This window comes from Simochromis diagramma, unplaced genomic scaffold (assembly GCF_900408965.1).
Source record: "Simochromis diagramma unplaced genomic scaffold, fSimDia1.1 OVJJ01000106.1, whole genome shotgun sequence".
Classification (NCBI taxonomy): Eukaryota; Metazoa; Chordata; class Actinopteri; order Cichliformes; family Cichlidae; genus Simochromis; species Simochromis diagramma.
Window position 1 is genome coordinate 223,508 of NW_024387121.1, and position 23,140 is coordinate 246,647.

A 23,140-nucleotide genomic window follows, 5' to 3' on the forward strand; every position below is an offset into this window, starting at 1 on the left:
AGGCAGGGGAACCGACAGACGTATGAGAACTGTGAAGTCTCAGCCCAACACATTAAAAACAAAAAGGAAGGACGTCTAAAAATCACGTTTACATCTCAATTTTGATTATAATTGTGCAGGGCGCATTCAGCTCATGGAGACGTAATGTGCAGCATCTTTTGACCTGGCAAGATGAAAAAATTGGACTTGCGTGGAAAAAAAAAGCAATTGCATCATCGCTAAAAATAAAGCAGCAAATCTGGCAGCCCAAAATGACCTGAATGAAAAACTCTAAAGCAAAAGCTAGTCGGGATAAATCTAGTATGGGAACAGATTAATGAGCAATGGAAGGAGGATGGAGATGTTCGACTTTTACCTCTTGTGCCACTGCAAGGTTTAATTTTAGTACATTTTTACTCTGAGCAAGAGAGAAACACTTGGCAGCACTTTATAAAATGTTGCACGTTTTAAATAAATAGAATTTCAATGTGTTCTATTTGAAATTACAATGTAATTATTTTTACATTATAAATAGTTAAAGGTAGATAAAGTAGAATAAGGAGGTAACAAGTCAGGTTATTACAGAATGTACAATGTGTACTTGTGTAGTGTTTAAATTCTGAAAGGTTGCTGCTTCAAAACTTTTTGCACATTTGGGCTCAAGTGAAGCTTTCGAACGTGTAACAAGCTGCTGCTGGTTCAGAGATACACTCACAAGGCATCTCTTCTTGATTCCCCCATAAAGATGACATTTGATACCCTTAATGACGTGTTTATATATTAATAAAAATGCGGTTTGGCGAGCACTAGAGCAGTTTCTGGATCGGCAGAGACCCCCTCTCTAACTTCTGATGCAAAGCCAGTGATTTTGCTCTATAAGCAGACCTGAAGCCATCCAGTTTAGAAAAGAGCTTCATGGGTTACTTCACAGAGTAAAGAGTGAGCAGAGCCTGACAACCAGCTGCAGCAGATGATCAGCTCAAGTCTTAGCTTCTGTAATGACAAACATCCATCTTAGTCATGTTTTTCACCGAGATGACCTCTGACCTCCTTGAGGCAATTTAGAGCAGGTGGATTGTTCCATTCACTGTGAGAACCAAATATTATGCCACCATCTATTAACGAGTATTTATGATCTCTCTGTACCTGCCTGCAGGGAGAGAAACCGGATCCTGCACTATCAGGTATCTCTGAACTCCCATGACAGACCCCCACACCTCCCTCTGCTATTGACCAGCCGGGTCCGCTCAATCACCTGCTTTGCCTGTCAGGAACAGATAGCCCAGACTGATGGACACCCAGGGCCATGACTAGTTGAACTACTTCCCTTCACATTTTCTGCCAGTAACAGAAAGGCCACTGGAAGAGGGGGCAGTCCTAGTTAGCTTTTTCGGGGGATATTTGAACACGCAGCAAATCGGGCCATCAAACTGAGCGCAGATCACGCCTCCGGCCTCGTTCTGAGATGTTAATCATCAAAGCTCTCAGCATCCACTGAATTTAATAAAGACATCAGGACATTTGTTTGAAAGATTACACATGTAAAACCACAATTAGAAAAGAATAACAATAACAGGCACTCACCAAAGAGGGTTATGACTCACAGTTTTCATTTCTAAATATCAAACAGAAGGTGATGATTTAAGCAATCAAACTGGCAAACGCGGAGATGTTGTGCAAGCCAGACTGAAGATGTTAGTCTCGAGATTGTGTTTAAAGATGCAGGCATATTGTGAAGACTTCTGCTGCGCTGGCAACCACAGGCCCCATTAAATGTGTGACAGAACTGAAAGCAGACATGGTGTTTTGACTAAAGGCACAGGATTACTCTAATTCTGAGATAACCGGGGAACTACAAAAAGAGGCGGGCTACGAGAACAGATCTAAATGCAAAGAGATGCAAAGAGAGGGCTTAAACTGCTTTCTGTGTACCTATATTTACATCCACATGAATGCAGAAGCATACGTTATACAGCACTCTCATATTGTCAGAAAATTCAAAGAACATTTTCCAGACTTACCTGGCTATGTAGGTCATTTCCCCCCTAACCCTAATAACTGCTTGTGCTCCGCTTGGCAGCAAGAACTGTAATCAAGTGTTTGCAATAATTGGAAATGAATCTTTCATGTGCTGTGGAGGATTTTTGTCCTAGTCTTCTTTGCACGAAAACCCACATTGGAGAGTTTTCTACCATGGATGGTGCCTTTAAGGTCATGCCAAAGCATCTCAATCTGATTTGAGTCCAGACTTTGACTTGGCCACTCCAAATGTAAAACATATACTTAAAAAAATGACAAAAAAAGGGCAAAAAAAAGCAGGAAGGCGGAAAAAATGCTTTTTCACAGCACTGCATGTAGAACCTCAAACATGTGCAGGTCTACAGGAAGAAGAGCAAAAACAACAATCTGTACAGTTAGAAGAAACTGTACAGATTAAACACAGAGTGCGCAATATAAAGCATCACTGCTGGAGTCAGTGTAGAAATGTGTATGTGTGTGTGCATCTAGCTATAGCACAACATCATGCTGTGTCAATGTTTGAATGTGATTTCCAGCAAAGTACTTTGAGTAAGACTAAAAAAAACGAATCCTAAAGTCTGGACGCAAAGAGAAAAGGCATCTGTTTCAGTTAACAGACCTATAAGTATCACCACGCCATCATCACGATACAGGAGGATCTAACCACATCCATCCTTAACGTAGACCTCGACAGGTCTCCACTTAAAATCAGCAGTTTACCTGAACATGCCACAGCCAGCCAGGACATTCATACCTGGGATCTGCTCCCTGTCAGCACAGCTAGCTGTTAAGAAGCTTTACTTGTTGCATTGATATAACGTTAACAAATGCAACATTTAGGCGCCCTGTTTTATGACTATATATTCCTATTTTAAGCCTTTAAGAACAATGAAGTGGCTTTAAAATTGCCTGAGGCCAACAAATGTTAGAAAAGAACAAGAAATAAAATTGTTCCCAAGAATCTATACTTCTTGTGGGTATTCCTAAAGGAAAGACAAGGCTGTAGATGTCTGAGAGGGATCGTTGAAGATCATTGATGCTTTTTTTCCCAGGAAATTGATTGCTTCTTTTTTTCTGAAGCAGGTTAGGTCTGCAGCATAAGTTACCATGGTGATGTGCCCTGGTAAGAAGTGAACAACATTTGTAAGCATGAAAACCCAGGGTTAAACCTGCCTCATAGCACAGGCAGTACAGTAGAGTGACAGAAAAACAGATGGATGAATAAACAGCTACTGTAACCAAATGATTTTCTCACACAGCATCTGTTTCTTTACATTTCATTTTTCCAGCAGCTGCAAAGCACAAGTCCTGATTCCAAGCAGTCATAACGATTTGGGACACAGCACGTCCTCACATCTGTGATGCAAGCAGTGTTTAAAATACATTTTAATGGGCTATATTTCTGTAAACATGAGGTCTTGGTGATTCCTGTGACACCACATGTGTTTATTGAAAGGGAGTGATGCAGTGTGGCAAGTCCTTAAAGGGATCTTTCCAAATTTGGATAAAAAGATGATGTCACAGTGGCGTGATCAGGGTCATTATCTTGATTTAGGAAGTAAAAATAAGCACCCCTCAGCTTCTGAACTTTCAAATTGGGCCCTTTTTAAAAATGATCTTAAAGCTTTAATGAGGAGATACAGAAAATGGGCAAATTAGATGGAAAATGAGTCCTAATGGGGAAAAAAAGGTTTCAGACTTTGATGTCTTCTACAGGGCCGCTGTCACATTGGATGGTGTTTATGCTGCAAGGAGAGCAAAATCAAAAAGACAGTAGAGCTGACTGCCGGTTGCTTTACTTTGGATGAGCATATGTGTGGAGGCTCCACTCCCTTTCACCACATCAGCAATGCCAATAAAAAACTGAGAGGAGAGGAGAAGAGTGGAAAGACCAAGCTATAGAAAAAAGATGCGAGAGACGAGGATGAAAGGAAATAAGATGAGATAAGGCAAGACTAGAATAAATGTCGAGCGGGAGAAAAAGAGAAGAGGTGGCAAGAAAAGTTGCAGGACAGCAAAGGAAGAGAAGAAATGGAGAGAAAAAGAAACAATGTGGGGGTAAGCTAAGAAAAGAGGAGAAGGAAAGAAGGGCAGGGAGGAAAGTAAAATAACAGGAGAGAACCAAAAGGGGGAGATTAGAGCCAAATGGGGGTACAAGAGGGCATGATATTGATTTAAAAAAGAGAAGGAAACAAAAGATAAAAGTAGGCGATAAAGCAATACTGCAGAGGAAGTGAAAGATTAAGAAAAAAGAAGGAAGGTGGGAAAGAGAAGAGGAAAGGAAACAACATGAGATAAATGAAAGAAACACATGTGAGACAAAAAAAGGAGAGGAGAAAGTGAAGGAAGGAAAGGAGAGAACAAAAAGGGGCAAAGGGTGTAGGCAAGGACAAGTAAGGCAAAAGAAGTAAATGAAGGAGGAAACAAAAGACACTAAGAGATGATAAAACAGTGAGAGATGAAAGGAAGAAATGAATAGGAAAGGATGTAGTGGAAAAGAGTGGGAAGAAAAAAGAAAGACCAGATTACAAGAAAGAGGGAGAAGGGGAGGCGCAAAAAGGGGAGGACAGAGGACGTACAAGAAAAGGATAAGATGGATGAAGAGGGAGGAAAGGAGAGGTAAAAAAGAAATAAAAAGAAGATAAAAGAGACCTGATGAGGAAGAGGAAATTAAATGTCTGACAACTTAAGACATCACAGATGGAAAAGACAAGACGAAGAAATATTAAAAGAGGGAGGGAAAAAATCCATGATGAGAAGAGTGTTGGAGAAAAGAAGAGGAAAGGAGGACGAAACAAAAGACTGAAGATAAAACAAGCTATCAGACTGATGAGGGCATAAAGAGGAAAAAAGAAAGAAGGAGAAGGAAGAAGCAGGGGCAGGAAACTGAGGGAAGGAGGTGAAAAAGAAGAACCCATAAAAGGAAATGAGGAGAGGAGAGGAGACCGGTCAGGCCACACCTAAACATATACTCTGGGATGAAAAGACACACACACACACACACACACACACACACACACACACACACACACACACACACACACACACACACACACCTCACTAACAGAGAGTCTGGTGCACTTTCTGCCACACTGTGATGCTGTATCAGCTATCAGAAGACACAGCAGCAGGCCTGCCCACTAAAATACCAGTCCTCCCAGTAAGATGCCTGCTGGTGTAAACCACTCAAACCACAAAGCCACTGCATCAGGCGGCAGCTTTATGAAAAGCACAGTCAGCCAGTGAAGTGAACACCACGTTTAAGTCCAGCTGAAAACATCAGAGTTACCGTTCCTGTCGTGTAGCTCACTGAAACAGCGGGTACGAGGGGGAGACTTTCCATTCACTTGCACCGCATCTCATCCCAGACATCCAGGCAAGGAAAACAATGTGCATGTGTGAGAGAGCCACACATACACACACACACACGCACACGCACACGGAGAGAGAGAGACAGAGAACGAGAGCATGTCTGACCATTGGTTCATGCAAATGTGAGTCAAATTTTTTTTACCCCGGGCAGGCACACAGACTAAGATTTAGGCGCGGCTGGAACACACACACACACACACACACACACACACACACACACACACACACACACACACACACACATGTGCTGCTGTTACAAAAGGATCACTCGTGATTTACCAACATCTCTACCCCGGTATAAAAGTATTAGTCCCTGCTACTACTGCTGCTGCTGAGGAAAGAGCCGACTTACTTGTTGGAAATCGCTCCCACATGGGCTTCTCCTCCTTCTCTGTCTTCCTGCACTGAGCGCTAATGAACGCTCTTCAAGGCGGTGAAATCCAGCGTCCCCGGACCAGCTGCTGGCCGCGGAACAACCGACCTACAGCCGAGCGAGCGAACGAGCGAGCGGGCGTCTGGCTGCCTGACTGAGCGGCCGGGAGAGTTGTCTTTTCAGCACCACACCACTTTGAACAGCTCCCGCTGACGTCACTGCCTGGTTACGACGCCACGCCCACTTCCCTAGCGACTGAAAGACAGAGAGAGAGCGAGAGAGAGTGGGTATAGGTGTTTGATTTATTGAAAAATTAACATCTATTAAAGTACAGTGAAGTTGGTTTTTGGGTTACTCCAAAAAATGTATTTTTAAAATAGAGACTTTACCTTATAAAGTAAGGTAAAGTTGTTTTATTGTTTGTTTTATTACAGGAGCAAATCACAGTCAAGGTGACGTTGGACAGTTTCTGAAGTGAAATCTATGTGAGAATTCTGCAATAGCAAAGATGGGGTACAACCGCAATATTCAGATATGTTTATATCATATTTTGGCATAAAGTCAGCAATTTTTGAAAGATTTCATTTGTTGAATCTATGCATGTGTATTTTGGCATATGTAGTCTGCACCGGTAAAAGGACTTTGTGCCTCAAAGCTGATTACTGCCAGACATGCTGAGTACAAGAAATCACTTAAATACAACTTGTCGACTAAGTGAAGCAAAATAAATCTCAAAAAGCAACAGCTCATGCCACGATCTAAGGAAATACCTGAAAAGTCAATGACATCTATCTGGAAAGGGGTACAACACTATTTCTAAGGCTTTAGGAGTTTAAAAGTCTTAAATAGGAGCCGTTATCCACGAATGGAGAAAGCTTGGAACAGTGGTGAATCTTTCCAGTCTACCAACATTCCTCAAAAAGCACACAGACGACTAATCCAGGAGGTCTCAAAAGAAGCCAGTGTCATATTTAGGAATGCAACAAAAATGAGAACCCAAATGCAGAACAACACTGGAGAGCAGACGGGCTTAAAAACTGTATGACACAACAAGGAGCACAAAGGTAAACTAAGGCCACTTATACACACAATAATGAGTGAGTGAGAAGGACAACTAAAAGAAAGAATGCATCACTAAACAGAAACTAGGTGGCAAAACTAATAAACTCAAATACAGGATTACTAAAAATAATAACCCCAAGATAAAAATAAACCCTGGAAACTTTGAGTTCATGATTCAACAATAAGTCAGAGACGGGGCTAAAATAGCATTAATGGGAGAGTTCAGGGAGAAAACCATTGCTGACAAAAATAACTCGTCTCACGTTTTCACAAAACATCTTCATAATCCACAACTCTTTTGAGAAGATGTTTTTTTTGGATGACAAGACAAAGGTTGCACTTTTTGGAAGGTCTGATTCCTTCCACCGTAAAACTAACACAACATTTCATTACGAGAACATCAGACCAGCAGTCAAATATGGTGGTGGTAGTGTGATGGTCTGGGGCTGCTTTGCTGCTTCAGGACTGGGATGACTTGCCTCAATTGGTGGAACCATTAATTTTGTATAGGAGAATGTATGGACATCAGCTCAAGCCCTGGTGCTTAAACACACTTGGGTTATGCATCAAGAAAATGACCAGACACACACCAGTAAGTCCATCTCTGAGTCTAAACCGATTGTCGTTCTTGCAAGTAGAGTATAGCTCGACCAGTTATTAGGATCAGGGAGCGCACAGGTAGGTGTGGATAGTTTTTTTCCCCTAATAAATGAAATATCAATTTGAAATGCATTATTGTATCTTTGTGTAATATTAAAAGACTGTTACTCTGAGTAAAGATGGCCTTTCTTAGCATGAAATCATGGCTGGAGGCAGTACATGCACGTCTACAGCTCTGGATCGGTTGTATCCAAAGCACAAACCTGTGCTTCAGAGACATGATTTGGACATGCAGCCTTGAAGAACTATCTGAAGATCAAAGAGGATCAAGAAGTGTTGATTGTCATGAACTTTGACTCTCATTCATTTGACCACAACCCCACTGAACATTTACAGAGTCAACTAAAGACTGAGAAAGCCAAAAAGATTTCAGATTTTCTAAGAAGCTCCTTGTCGAATGTCTGTCATTGTTTTAAGATTAAATATCAGAGACTTTGTGGAATCTCAGTCTCTTATTGAACCAACTCCCCCGCTGTATCGTTTAGCTGTTTTGATACAACGGGAGGCTGACTTATCAGAAAGATGGATTAAATCACAAGACAGACACTTCAACTCATACTTGCCCGTAAATATATAATTTTCTGTATTCAAACTGTTGTTTTGAGGCAATTCGTGTCAGGAAAAGATACAAGTTTCGTCAGTCATAGGCTGCTACTTCATTTTGCACCTCAAATGTGGTCTGTTCACTGGATGCCAGAGGATTTACAGACTTTGGTTGCAAATCAAATGGAATATAGAAATTGTGTCACTTGCTCTCAGGTGTAAAATATAAATCCTACAGTTGGTGGCTGTGAAACTTTCTGGAAAAATATGATGCAGCAGAAATGTTGTCTCAGCACAGACACAAATCACAGTAACAAAGAGAAAATGTTTTTTGTTTTTGTTGTTTTTTTGCTTTTTTTTTTTTTGCTTTCTTTTTTTTTGTGTGTCCCGTTTGGATCTTTAGCCATCAGAATTGTTGTCTTAAGGCCAAGAAAGATGCCAAGCGGATTTATTTTACCAAGTGGATCATCATGGCCTTGCCATATTGGTCCATTTGAATGACCTTTATTATAATTATGTATTTATTTTATTTTCAGTTGCTACAATCGGGACAGACATGACTGGGGGATAGGACAAAGAGAAGATGTTAGCAGTCAGAGCCGGGAGGCAGATGATTGGTACTGAAAGAGAGAGAAAAACACAAAAAACCCGGAATATATTCTTCTTTAACAGGGCCTGTAAAATTATATATTTATAACACAAGTCAAAAAGACTGCTTGACATCTCTCACATTTATGGCCCTCTGTAAGTACACCGCATAGACACTTTGCATCGCCACAGGGTTTCAACTTCACTGGCACTTTAAAACATCAAGAAAGTTTGTGCAAAAGACACAAATTGATCCAAAATCTGATGCAACTACATGCTCGAGCAAGCTGAAAACACACTTTTCCACATTTTTTGGAAAACACTGGAATTTGTGCAAGAAATGCAGAGCTGAACATTCCCAAATTTTTGGTCTTCTAACGCAGCTCACCACAGGCTTCATACACCTGCAGTAATTTATTATCACTCTAAGTCTATCAGCACTGACAGTTGGCACATTAAAGTTTCTCCAGATGTTCCAGATGAGGTTCAAATGTAGCCGACCGAGTGAACACCAGTGAGCAACACAACTGTTTGCATTTGGTCACAGGAAACCTTCATCCCAGTCTCAAGACGGTCTTTGTTCACTGACCTCTGTATTCTTCCTTTCTTTGGTTTTACTAAAAACCAAGCAATTATTTTTAAACACAGACATAAATGTTTTATTCTTGATTAACAGGGTCATATATATGTGAGTAATGTCACCACATTTATACTTCATTAATGACAAATTCACTGTTTATAAATACACTATTTCACCAAGAACAAGCAAGTTATTTAGGAACTGTTCATAATATCATCATCATCCAAGAGCTACTTACAGAAGCATATTATATGAGATATTTCACATCAAAATGCAAAACTTTATCAAATATTCTGGGTTTTTTTTATATTAAATGGTATTTTCCTATTTTAGTCAGGTACATGTACAGAAACAAAATCCTCACCATGAGCTTATACATTATATAAAAACACAGATATCAAAAATGGAGAAGCATTTCTCAGACAGAATCGTGCACTTCTGTAAAAATATATTTGTGGAGATAGTTCACGTTTATCTGTTAGAAAAACAGCAGCAATGAGAAGTGACTAATCAAAAAGAAAAACACTCAAAACTTTCATAGAAAGTGCCTGATGGTGGGGTTTTAGTACTACAACATCAATTATGTGTTGTCTTTCATTTTGTTGTTGTTCTTCTTTGTTTCACTGAACTGAATTCTGTTTTTCTCATCTCGTTCATTTTATGCCAAAAAAAGAAACCTACGAAACAAGCTGTGAGATGCAGGTGAGGATAACAGGGAAGGAGGGAAAAGCCCAAAAGCAGATCTTTGTGTTGTGTTGTTTTCCACTCCAGTGGCTGTAGGAATGAGTGTGTGAGCCTCCTACACACTGTCAGGTTTATCCCCAAATGAGATGCAGCTGCCGCCAGTAAAATCACTGCCCATCAGACAGCGTTAGATACTCCCACAGGTGCCTTCATTTCCCCTTACTGAAAGTTGTCACATGTTTAAAATGTCATGAATGACATTTTTTAAGGACAGAAAGACAGCATCAGGGGAAAACAAAACAAAACAAAGACATTAGTTGTTTAAAGCCCTCTAGATTTCTGGACTTCCTTTTCTCAAGGCCAGACTAACTGCTATAGATAACAAATGTTAGCTTCCAGGTTTAACACATAAAAATACAACAAAAAAATTCAGCAGTTTTATTGTGTGCCAGAGAAAGGCTGAGTGTAGAGTCGCTGCTACTCCAATGAAAAGAGCCAGCTGAGGTGGTTCGGCATTTATTAAAGAAGCGTCCTGCAAGCTACTGAGGTAATGTGTTTCTGGTACGTCCACCTCAGAGCAGACATCCTTGGAGAGATTGAGGCTCTTGGCTGCCTTGGGAATCCTTCAGCATTCTCACAGAAGAGCTGGGGAGAAGGAGGTGTAGTAACGGTTGGACTGATACCTCACAGCCTGGGCTCAGATGAGGAGCAGGGGTGGATGGATAAATGGAATTTTATTGTGCTGATATGTTTTATATGAATCTTAAAAAACCAGTTTGACCCCTCTTTGTGGAAAAGTGCATTATGAATAAAGATTTGAACAAAGAGCCGACCCAAATTCTTTTGACACATTTGTTGACACCATGATCAGGACAGATCAGTTTTGAAAGAAGCCCACTGACTCCTTTCATTCACTTTGATTTTATATACTGTAGCTTACCACTTACTGTACTGGAAACATGATAAAAATGACCATATCTACTTTGTTTTCATGCTTACATCATTGCAAATTGGCACTGAGTCATTTAACCTGTGAATGAACAATGACTGTACCCTTTCCCACTGAGGCAAAAGCCTAGCGATGTTAGCATGTGCTGGTGGCCTTTTTTTGTTGAGTATCAAAGGGGCTTAAGAGACCCTCCACAACAGCAAGCGTACCTGCACAGGGAGTAAAGCGGCGTATAGGCCATATTGGAATTGGGCCTGAGTGTGTTGTGGTACTCGGCTCTTTGAGTGTCCTCAGTCTACCACCAGGCTCATCTTATTTGCACATTCATATATAACCAGGATCCACCACAAGCATGCTAACTGGATTAGCATGCACTTGTGGGTCATGAGTGGTGTGCTTGATTTAGGTTACTCAACGTGCTCGTTGTGATGAGAGGATGACATCTTTTTTTCAATTAGTACTTTAGTAATGCTCTGGCGCCATACTACTGGCGCCATGCCATCCTTTCTTTTTGGTCCTTTGTACTGAACACAGACTTTGCAGGGCTGTTTGTGGGGAGTCTCCTCTCTGCCAATAATGTTACTGAAAATATCGAAGTAAGTAAATTTAATAATAATAATAATCCTTCATACATTATATGTATTTATTCTGTCACTGTCAGTGTTAAAAGCTTTATTATAATTATTTTAAAGGCTACATTCTCTTATTAATGTATCACAATTGCCTGTGGTTACAAGTTATGTGGTAACAAAGTAATTAAACTGAAATTCTTGACTGAAATTTTTTATTTAATGCACCAAATCTGTGCATTGGTTCATGGTTGGGAGGTCAGAGGTTACATCTTGTAACTGGAAGGTTGCCGGTTCGATCCCCAGCTCTATCTGTCCTGGTCGTTGTCCTGGTTGTGTTCTTGGGCAAGATACTTCACCTACCGCCTACTGGTGTTGGCCAGAGGAGCCGATGGCGCGATATGGCAGCCTCGCTTCTGTCAGTCTGCCCCAGGGCAGCTGTGGCTACAACTGTAGCTGCCTCCACCAGTGTGTGAATGTGAGAGTGAATGAATAGTGGAATTGTAAAAAGCGCTTTGGGTTCCTTGAAAAGCGCTACATACAGTGGGGCAAAAAAGTATTTAGTCAGCCACCGATTGTGCAAGTTCCCCCACTTAAAATGATGACAGAGGTCAGTAATTTGCACCAGAGGTACACTTCAACTGTGAGAGACAGAATGTGAAAGAAAAATCCATGAATCCACATGGTAGGATTTGTAAAGAATTTATTCGTAAATCAGGGTGGAAAATAAGTATTTGGTCACCTCAAACAAGGAAAATCTCTGGCTCTCACAGACCTGTAACGTTTTCTGTAAGAAGCTTTTCTGTCCCCCACTCGTTACCTGTATGAATGGCACCTGTTTGAACTCATCATCTGTATAAAAGACACCTGTCCACAGCCTCAAACAGTCAGACTCCAAACTCCGCCATGGCCAAGACCAAAGAGCTTTGGAAGGACACCAGGAAAAGTATTGTAGACCTGCACCAGACTGGGAAGAGTGAATCTACAATAGGCAAGCAGCTTGGTGTGAAAAAATCAACTGTGGGAGCAATCATCAGAAAATGGAAGACATACAAGACCACTGATAATCTCCCTCGATCTGGGGCTCCACGCAAGATCTCATCCCGTGGGGTCAAAATGATCATGAGAACGGTGAGCAAAGATCCCAGAACCACACGGGGGGACCTGGTGAATGACCTGCAGAGAGCTGGGACCAAAGTAACAAAGGTCACCATCAGTAACACACTACAACGGCAGGGAATCAAATCCCGCAGTGCCAGACGTGTTCCGCTGCTGAAGCCAGTGCATGTCCAGGCCCGTCTGAAGTTTGCCAGAGAGCACATGGATGATACAGCAGAGGATTGGGAGAATGTCATGTGGTCAGATGAAACCAAAGTAGAACTTTTTGGTATAAACTCAACTCGTCGTGTTTGGAGGAAGAAGAATACTGAGTTGCATCCCAAGAACACCATACCTACTGTGAAGCATGGGGGTGGAAACATCATGCTATGGGGCTGTTTTTCTGCCAAGGGGACAGGACGACTGATCCGTGTTAAGGACAGAATGAATGGGGCCATGTATCGTGAGATTTTGAGCCAAAACCTCCTTCCATCAGTGAGAACTTTGAAGATGAAACGAGGCTGGGTCTTCCAACATGACAATGATCCAAAACACACCGCCCGGGCAACAAAGGAGTGGCTCTGTAAGAAGCATTTGAAAGTCCTGGAGTGGCCTAGCCAGTCTCCAGACCTCAACCCCATAGAAAATCTGTGGCGGGAGTTGAAAGTCCGTGTTGCTCGGCGACAGCCCCAAAACATCACTGCTCTCGAGAAGATCTGCATGGAGGAATGGGCCAAAATACCAGCTACTGTGTGTGCAAACCTGGTAAAGACCTATAGTAAACGTTTGACCTCTGTTATTGCCAACAAAGGTTATGTTACAAAGTATTGAGTTGTATTTTTGTTATTGACCAAATACTTATTTTCCACCCTGATTTACGAATATATTCTTTACAAATCCTACCATGTGGATTCATGGATTTTTTTTTCACTTTCTGTCTCTCACAGTTGAAGTGTACCTCTGGTGCAAATTACTGACCTCTGTCATCATTTTAGGTGGGGGAACTTGCACAATCGGTGGCTGACTAAATACGTTTTTGCCCCACTGTAAATGCAATCCAATATTATTATTATTAATGCTAGAAAGGAAAAAAGAAAAAAAGAGCTTCCTTTTTTTGTGCTTCACATAAAATACTGTCTTTGTATGATTCACAATTTATCAACTTTGATAACATGCATGTTTAAAATGCGTCTTTGTTTATAATAATACATTTAATAATCCTGATGTGGTTTTGTTTATGCTTCAGATATAGAAGCATAAACTATATAGATGAAAAAAGGATAGTTAATCATGAATAATTGTTTGATAACATGGATTTCTTGAACTCAATAAGAAATTGCGCTTGTTTTAGTGTATCTGCAAAAGTATAACAAACTGTTAACTTGCCTACAGTTGAATCCTAATAGTAGTTAAAAGTGAAAGTATTAATAGATTTATTAACTTTAGTGAAGCATAATTAACTGTTGATAAATGAATAGATGGCTTCTAATAAAGTGTTCACCTCAACAAAGAAACAACAGAAATCTCAGTGAAGATTTAACAACTTTAAATGTGCCACTTCTTACTTCTTATAATGGCTCACTTGCTGAATCTGCATTTCTATCAGATGAAGCACAGATGTTATTGCTCAGCTTTTTCAAGTAAGGCTCATTAATGTGAGTTCACCGTTAATGTGTAGTCAATGATATATTTAAAACTCTTTTCAGTGAATCTAATGTGGCATGAATGGGACATAATTACTTCCCCATTCGATCTGGCAATGAAAATGAACACATGTTAATCAAAATGTTCTGACTGGTTGGCTTTGCTGTACATCTCACATTTATTTCAAACCCAAACGATCTGTCTTAACTTGGGATGAAGCGTGTTCGCTTGAGAGGTTAGACGGGCCCGGCTCTGACGTCTGAATGAAGTGAGGATTTATTGGTTACATACAGAGAGAAGACAGAAGCCTTAAGACTTTGTTGCTACGTGATATTTGAGCTGTGAGCTCAGAGCGTGACCTCTCGAGTCCTCAGCAGGCCTGCAGAGACAGAAGCAAGGGAGATTAGAGAAGGCTGAGGAAGAGAGCTGTAACAATGAATTTGGGACATGGGGGATTGTGGGAGCTTACATCAGGGTGGTTGGGCGATCTGTGAGTCAGATAGCATCTAAAGTGATTTGCCATGCGGTATGTGAGCCGCACCTGGCTTCAGTCAATAGCGGAGGGCACAATAATCCTTTGCAACAGAGTTCATTTTGCTAGTGAAAATCATTTTGATAGAAATTACTGAGCAAGGAAAAGATGTTACACATGCTCAAACATTCAGTTTTTAGGACACCACAGTATTTTATTTCTTGACAGAGGGAAGCACATGAAAATCATTTACATTTGTTCCAACAAAGAATTACGTTTATTTTCCTCCAAAACACGAGGTTACCATTACTTCTTGTTTGAGTACTGGTCAAAACTCTTTAAGAATAGTGTTGAGGGGTCACCAGAATGTTTTGGCCTCTAAGTGGATATAACTTGATCATTAGTCAGGATTATTAGTCAGTTTTTGGTTATATATAGGTTCCTGAACAGGAATAATAAAATATGACATTTTTAAGAGTGATTCTGAAATTTCTTAGTCTCTATCTTCATGATAGAGAGGAGACAGATTTGGTTTAATGACACACGCAGTGGAACAGGTGCAGTTATCACTTTTTAGTGTCACGTGGCTGTGTGCAGGTGTGGAGGACCCAAAGTGCAGACACTCTGAGGCAAAATGTGAACTCAAAAGTAAAACTGAAAATCCAAAATCAATTTAGGCAGGCAGGCAGGCAGGCAGGCAGGCAGGCAGGCAGGCAGGCAGGCAGGCAGGCAGGCAGGCAGGCAGGCAGCAGGCAGGCAGGCAGGCAGGCAGAACACACAGCGTAAGATGAGGGAGATCACAACACAGACCGAAGAAAACCCAGGGCTTAAATGCACAGAGGGAGTGATCAGGGAATGGGAGACAGGAGGGAAACACAGCTGGAACAAATCAGGGCTAACAAGACGAGGGAAGCAAAACCAGATACATTAACAAGAGACAGAGACTTTCAAAGTAAAAAAAGAAACATAACACAGACATGCGGACTTGACAAGGGGATACAGCTGACAGGGGAGACAGAGCAACCATGGAACACAGAGACAAAATCAACGTTCAATAATAATGTAAAACTGAAAACTATGGGTCGACGACCCAGGCACCCTAACATTTAGATTAGCATCTGCGAGAAATCATGTAACCAAATCTGCAAAGTTCAAACAGTTGTTCTGACAGGTATTGTTTTAAAACGTCTCCCACCACTCTCTGTTTCCATTTAACAGTAAATAAAAAAGAAGAAGCCAACGATAATACAGTACAAAGAAGAAGAACCAGATATTTTTCTTGATCCTGCCTATTGTTTTTTGAAAGTCTTGGACCCGAGTCGCTAACATGCTGCATTTCACAAATGCATTAAAACTAAATAGATTCTTTCAGTCTGTTACAGTTTCAACCAAACTGATTACTTTCTCCGATATCAGATACTTACATACTTTTGCAGAATCAATCATGTCAATGAGTCTAATCAGAATCTTTTTTCAGGCTAACAGTGTAACAGCATCTTCATCGCTCTGTGTCAGCCTGCTGCTGTCTTTGGCATGAGACACAACCTGCTGTGCGCAGCTTTCTGTACAGGAACATTTGCAGCAGCCAGAGATTAAAGTCTGAAAATAAACCCACTGCTAAAACAAGAAACACTATTAGATGTGACGACAAAACAAAGCTGGGGAGTCACCTGAGTGACCTGGCAATGATGCATGCTGGGTACTTCATTCAGCATGCGTAGTGCAAAGTTCAAAATTATTTGTGGGGGCGGGAGGATTTGTAAATGTCAGACTATGTGCAACATGATGATGACTGGGAGCTCTTTTCTTTTATGTGTTGGGAGGTTACAGTTCAACATCAGTCACCTGCCCACTCCTGCACAGCTCTGGCCAGTGAGAGTGTAGGTATTGTCTGATGGGAAGCTCTTTACTGTTTAAAGCATCCATCTGGCTCAGAATCAAACTGACACTTCCAGTTAATTTACAAATCCTCCACCCAGCATGTCGTCTAGCTCAAAACAGTATTTTGCAGCTGTGTTCATGTGGCGTTCCAACTGGGGGAGCACCACAGAGTGCTTTTAGATGACTTTATCATTGTTTTTTAAATGCAAATACTCTTTGAAGAGACCGGACAGAGGCGCAGGTGCGAGCTGAATGATGATGAACTCCAGTTACAGGCGTTCAGATGAATTACGTAAAGTAGTCCAAAAGCAGCCTCTTGTCCCGTGAGCCCATTATCCATGACAGTAATTCCTACTCCTGCCAAGACCAGCTCCTTGGTGTGTCTGAGTGGGGATAAAGTTGGCAAGCCCATATTTGCTGAGTAGCTCATATTCAGGACACCAAAAGGAGGCCTGTTACTCTCTGATTGATGATCAGAAGAAGAGCAGCGCAGAATCAAAATGAGGGATTTAAATTTAACTGCTTGGAGACTCTGCTTTGTTTTGTACGTGTGCGCGTGCACAGTCTTGTATAGCTGGCATTGTAAGAACCAGCTTGACTTTTAAAGAATGAGGAGTGCAGCTTGTCAGACTATCAACAAGGGCAAAATGGTAGAATTAGAAGTGAGGTTCTGCAGAGGCAGAAATAAAACTGGACATCAACACTGGCTGCAGCAGATGCTGTACAGAGAAGTACTGTGAATCACTGTAAATCACAGGGTTGAGCCAATGCCTCAAGTACAACACATTTTTTACTACACCTCCAAACCACAATAACTTTAGATACTCTTTTTAATCTATTGTTGATAGATAATAACTTTTTTGTCCAACAAAATCATCAGAGCATGTAAATGTACTCCAATGCTTTGCAGCAAGCAATGCTTGACAAGGTTACTAACTGATTTGAAACAAACAAATGGATCATTTGGAAAAGACAAACCACTCGTTGCTGCAACAGATGTTTTTGGTCACTGTCATTTTTTGCAATAGAATCAGATGTTAATGTATTCAGATGAAAGGGCAGAGTGTTAAGTTACTTTCTAACGTTAGCAAACTCGGTTGTCAAACTGCAGCCGTTAAACTGTATAGGTGCAGTGCACATATACAAATACAGTGCTTCACAAATTTATTTACCATGATCCAAGGCAAGTTTTATTCCAAAGCTGCCCTAAATTAAAAGTAATAAAATTACTGGTAATGATCAAAATAACAGTTTCATGTTTCTGGTTAATCCACCAGCATGTACACGGTCATTAACTGAAATTACAGGGAGTGCAGAATTATTAGGCAAGTTGTATTTTTGAGGAATAATTTTATTATTGAACAACAACCATGTTCTCAATGAACCCAAAAAACTCATTAATATCAAAGCTGAATGTTTTTGGAAGTAGTTTTTAGTTTGTTTTTAGTTTTAGCTATTTTAGGGGGATATCTGTGTGTGCAGGTGACTATTACTGTGCATAATTATTAGGCAACTTAACAAAAAACAAATATATACCCATTTCAATTATTTATTTTTACCAGTGAAACCAATATAACATCTCCACATTCACAAATATACATTTCTGACATTCAACAACAAAACAAAAACAAATCAGCGACCAATATAGCCACCTTTCTTTGCAAGGACACTCAAAAGCCTGCCATCCATGGATCCTGTCAGTGTTTTGATCTGTTCACCATCAACATTGCGTGCAGCAGCAACCACAGCCTCCCAGACACTGTTCAGAGAGGTGTACTGTTTTCCCTCCTTGTAAATCTCACATTTGATGATGGACCACAGGTTCTCAATGGGGTTCAGATCAGGTGAACAAGGTGGCCATGTCATTAGTTTTTCTTCTTTTATACCCTTTCTTGCCAGCCACGCTGTGGAGTACTTGGACGCGTGTGATGGAGCATTGTCCTGCATGAAAATCATGTTTTTCTTGAAGGATGCAGACTTCTTCCTGTACCACTGCTTGAAGAAGGTGTCTTCCAGAAACTGGCAGTAGGACTGGGAGTTGAGCTCGACTCCATCCTCAACCCGAAAAGGCCCCACAAGCTCATCTTTGATGATACCAGCCCAAACCAGTACTCCACCTCCACCTTGCTGGCGTCTGAGTCGGACTGGAGCTCTCTGCCCTTTACCAATCCAGCCACGGGCCCATCCATCTGGCCCATCAAGACTCACTCTCATTTCATCAGTCCATAAAACCTTAGAAAAACCAGTCTTGAGATATTTCTTGGCCCAGTCTTGACGTTTCAGCTTGTGTGTCTTGTTCAGTGGTGGTCGTCTTTCAGCCTTTCTTACCTTGGCCATGTCTCTGAGTATTGCACACCTTGTGCTTTTGGGCACTCCAGTGATGTTGCAGCTCTGAAATATGGCCAAACTGGTGGCAAGTGGCATCTTGGCAGCTGCACGCTTGACTTTTCTCAGTTCATGGGCAGTTATTTTGCGCCTTGGTTTTTCCACACGCTTCTTGCGACCCTGTTGACTATTTTGAATGAAACGCTTGATTGTTCGATGATCACGCTTCAGAAGCTTTGCAATTTTGAGACTGCTGCATCCCTCTGCAAGATATCTCACTATTTTTGACTTTTCTGAGCCTGTCAAGTCCTTCTTTTGACCCATTTTGCCAAAGGAAAGGACGTTGCCTAATAATTATGCACACCTGATATAGGGTGTTGATGTCATTAGACCACACCCCTTCTCATTACAGAGATGCACATCACCTAATATGCTTAATTGGTAGTAGGCTTTCGAGCCTATACAGCTTGGAGTAAGACAACATGCATGAAGAGGATGATGTGGACAAAATACTCATTTGCCTAATAATTCTGCACTCCCTGTATATGTTTAATGCAAAAATATAATTATTGTTGTTATCCACGAATTTCCAAATGTATGGTTTTTCAAATAAGGTACAAAAATATAATAAAGCACATTATAATGTTTTAAGATGACAAATTATAATTATTTACTTTTTCTGCTTATTTTCTCATTTGAATGGTATGCTTTATTAATTTGTGATTAGTCAAGGAAGGGCAGTGTGCCGATCAAATACATATGAATTACTTATGAAAATGTGAATTATTTCAAACAAGTTTTTTGTTTTTAACAGATTTTTAAAACAAGAAAAGGATCAAAACTGTGTTACTATCTTTTTTTTTAAAGACAGGAGATTTAATAAATTTAATATGCAGTGTATATGGTAACCAGATATGAACATATTCAGATGAGAGAGCAAAGTGCTAAGTTATTTACTACTGTTAGCAGCTTGGTAGTCAAGCTGCAGCCATATTGAGATGCAGTGCAAAGATACAAATATCTGTTATATAAAGGTAAATAAGAAGAATTTTACTCATTAAAATGTTTTGTACTGCCATGTTCATATTCATCAAGACATATATGAGCTGTTACATAATTCTGTAAAAATGTTTCAAAGGTTACCAAATATAAAGGTTCGGTTCAGCTGCTTAGCAGTAGGTTCAATATAATGAACTAAAATAGCAGGTGAAATATTTGGCTAAGAAATGGATAGCTACAATTAAAAAGCTCCTTATACAACAGCTATACCAGCCAGATAATTTGATTATATAACAGTGTTCCAGGAGTGCTTGTATTGGGTATGACCTAATTTTGCCTTCCAAATGTGCAGGTATTAATCTGCCTAATGTGTTTTCCCCAGTTGGTTGAGGAATACTCATTGTATCAACTCCAGCATTTTGTGTCTTGATGCATGCTCAATCATCCAGGTAAGAAAATCTGAAAAAGTTGAATGTTTGGGATTTCGGAAAAGTGTGCATGACATCACATGAGAAATCTCAATAAAGTATTTCTTTACTAAAAGAGAAACAATGAATGACGTTAGTGGTTCTTCATAACTTTGATGTTCTCCTAAGAACATGACGTGAGTCTGCGATACATGGTGACCGGTGGATGGTTCATCCAATCACCAGCCAGGTGTACTTCTTTTGAAATTTCTTGCCTTTTTCCAAACAGTTTCCAGGGCGATTTACACATGGTTCTTATGACAAACCATCTGGCATGGTAATAACCATCAGGTTATGACTAATGAGCTCTTTCACTTGGTCTCAGACTGTCATTAGTCCTTCATTGTTCATTACTGCTATGACTTTCCTGAGAGATGCAAACATGAAGACATGCTTGTGAAGAACACATACACACAAGCTTGCACAAACAGTATCACCTTGTCTTGTCTCGTGTGCTATGTGAGCTGACTGGAGCCAAAACTACACTTACTGTATTGTCTATCTCACGTCACTTCTCATTACTGGCAATAGCAGTGCCTCTGGTTTCCTTTGTCTGTATCTATTTCTCTTCTTCCCCTAAACACTCAGCTTTACTTTGCTTCACTCCATCATTTGTTCTGCACTTCTTTCCATTTCCCCTTCTTCTATTGAGAAAGTTTGTCCTAACTCTTTGGGAGCTTTCATATTCTCCTCCAGTTAAGACCTAAAGCAGAAACCATGAGTCCTCACTAGCTCCTGTTCAAATGCCTTCTGTAAGCCAATGTAATATTTCATCATCTCAAGATCTCTTTCATTACAAGTATTCAAATGTTTTAGAGTGTTTAGAAACCTGCAGTTGAAATACAGTTTGATGGCAAGACCGATAATAAACTCCGATGTCACGTTTTCCCACCGTTACAATGCTTCAGCTTTAGCTAAAAGTCAATTGGGCTGCCATGAAATTCTGACTCTGTGTCGAGAGTAAGAGGATTTGATGGATGATTTCAGAATTTTCGAGCAACAGGTCAATAAAAATGTGATGCTCCTTTGCACCTCTCAGCATACTAAGCTCCAACTCAGCAGGAATGAAAGGCAGTTATCCCCTCAGCACCATTTCAGCAGTTCAGACTTACATCAGCTCTCAGCTGTTAAGAACAGAAGTGTGTTTGTCGGCAGAAAAGGCTGAGCTGCCGTTACGCAGGAGTTTGTCTCGGTGAAGTCTGTCTACCTGATGTGCTCTTATCTCTCCAGGCAGTCATTTGGTCCACAAAGCTGCTGTCAGTGTCCGGCTGCTGGCTGCTCTCCTTAATGAGGCCCGTTGATCCTCTTATACACAAACTTGACTACACATACGAGCAGCTGTTTTTCCTTCACTTCAGAGGACACTACAAAGGTTTACATACATACATACAGAGACTTTTAAAATTTGAGGTGCTCAAACACACACTTTCATTAGGAAATTTTATATTTAGGCTGTGGCCTGCACTACAAAGCAAGTTCAACATACTCAGGTAATCGTTTCCAGATCTGGCTTCTCTGAACCTAACATCAGCAATCAGACTGAGCGATCGCACAAAGGTGGTTATCAACTCAGTAAGTCAACAAAGACTTTCCCAATGGCCAGTTCACATGAAAGCGGCAGAGTCTGCGGCATAAAAACAATCCACAAGCACGTCTGCTAGCAGAAAAGTGGTATAATTTATATCAGATTAAACTATATTATTAGAAAAATATGAAAAGATTTACACGTAACAAGGTTCAGTAATACAGGTTTTTCATTCCTGGCAGGAGGAGACGGGTGAATGAAGCTACTGTAATGTTTTTTAAATGATGCATAAATGTGAACTTTGACTGGACATGCATTGTATTTATTTACATAGTGCTTTTCCAGTCTTAATGATCAGTCAAAGGACTTCAATGACTTGTGATATTTTAACTGCACATTCATGCACCACTGCAATCTAAGCAGTGCAAAGTGCTACACTAAGCTGTGCAAGATAATAGAGTGTTCAGTTCTATGAGGACAGTTCGTGAGTACTCAGTCCAATTAACTTACATGTGTTCATGGTGTGTAAGACAGTTTCAGCCACTTTGTTTTAGGTCCAGTCCTGTTGGTTTTCTTAGGTCTGAGATTAAGAGAGACAATAATATATAAAATAAGATATATAGTGTTTCAGACCAGTAAATAGGCATACTGGCAAATGTCATAAAAAGTCAACAAACACAAGGCTTTGGTTTAACTTTAAAAGTTTTTAAGTTGCTCAAACTCATAATGGAGAAAAACAAGGAAGAAGTACAATTGTTGGGTTTCTCTAAAAACTACAGGAATGCTTTAACCAGAAACTAAGTAAGTGGTGGTTTTGTTAATACCTTATCTAGAACATCACCTGCTCTGGAACAGGTTACTTCTGTAGTACAGGTTACCATGGTGATGTATTTAGTTAAGAATTGAACCACCTTTGTAATTGTGAAAACCCACAGGCTGACCTGAAGTTACTTCTCTCAGTAGCTCTAATCTTTACACATTGCCCAGCCCTACACCGTTGCCCTTCCTGCTTACTTTAATTCAATCAGGTCTTCACTTCACATATTGTCTTATCATATGTATAAACTGGGGGTTCAAACAGTTAGAAAAGTGCAGTTAAAGACTGCAAAAGCTTGTCTAAGATTATGTAATTTGAGAATGAATGGAATAAAAAACTAAAATTGAATTGATTTAAAGATTTAGTGCTACACATAGGAAAACAAAAGAAAGTGGCATGTGCTCTTCATCCATAATAATACTGTTGCTATTACCATGAATAATAATAATAATAATAATAATAATAATAATAATAATAATGAACATACAGTCTGTCTCACTCAGACTAAATCTGTGAATGAACAATGGGTCTGTG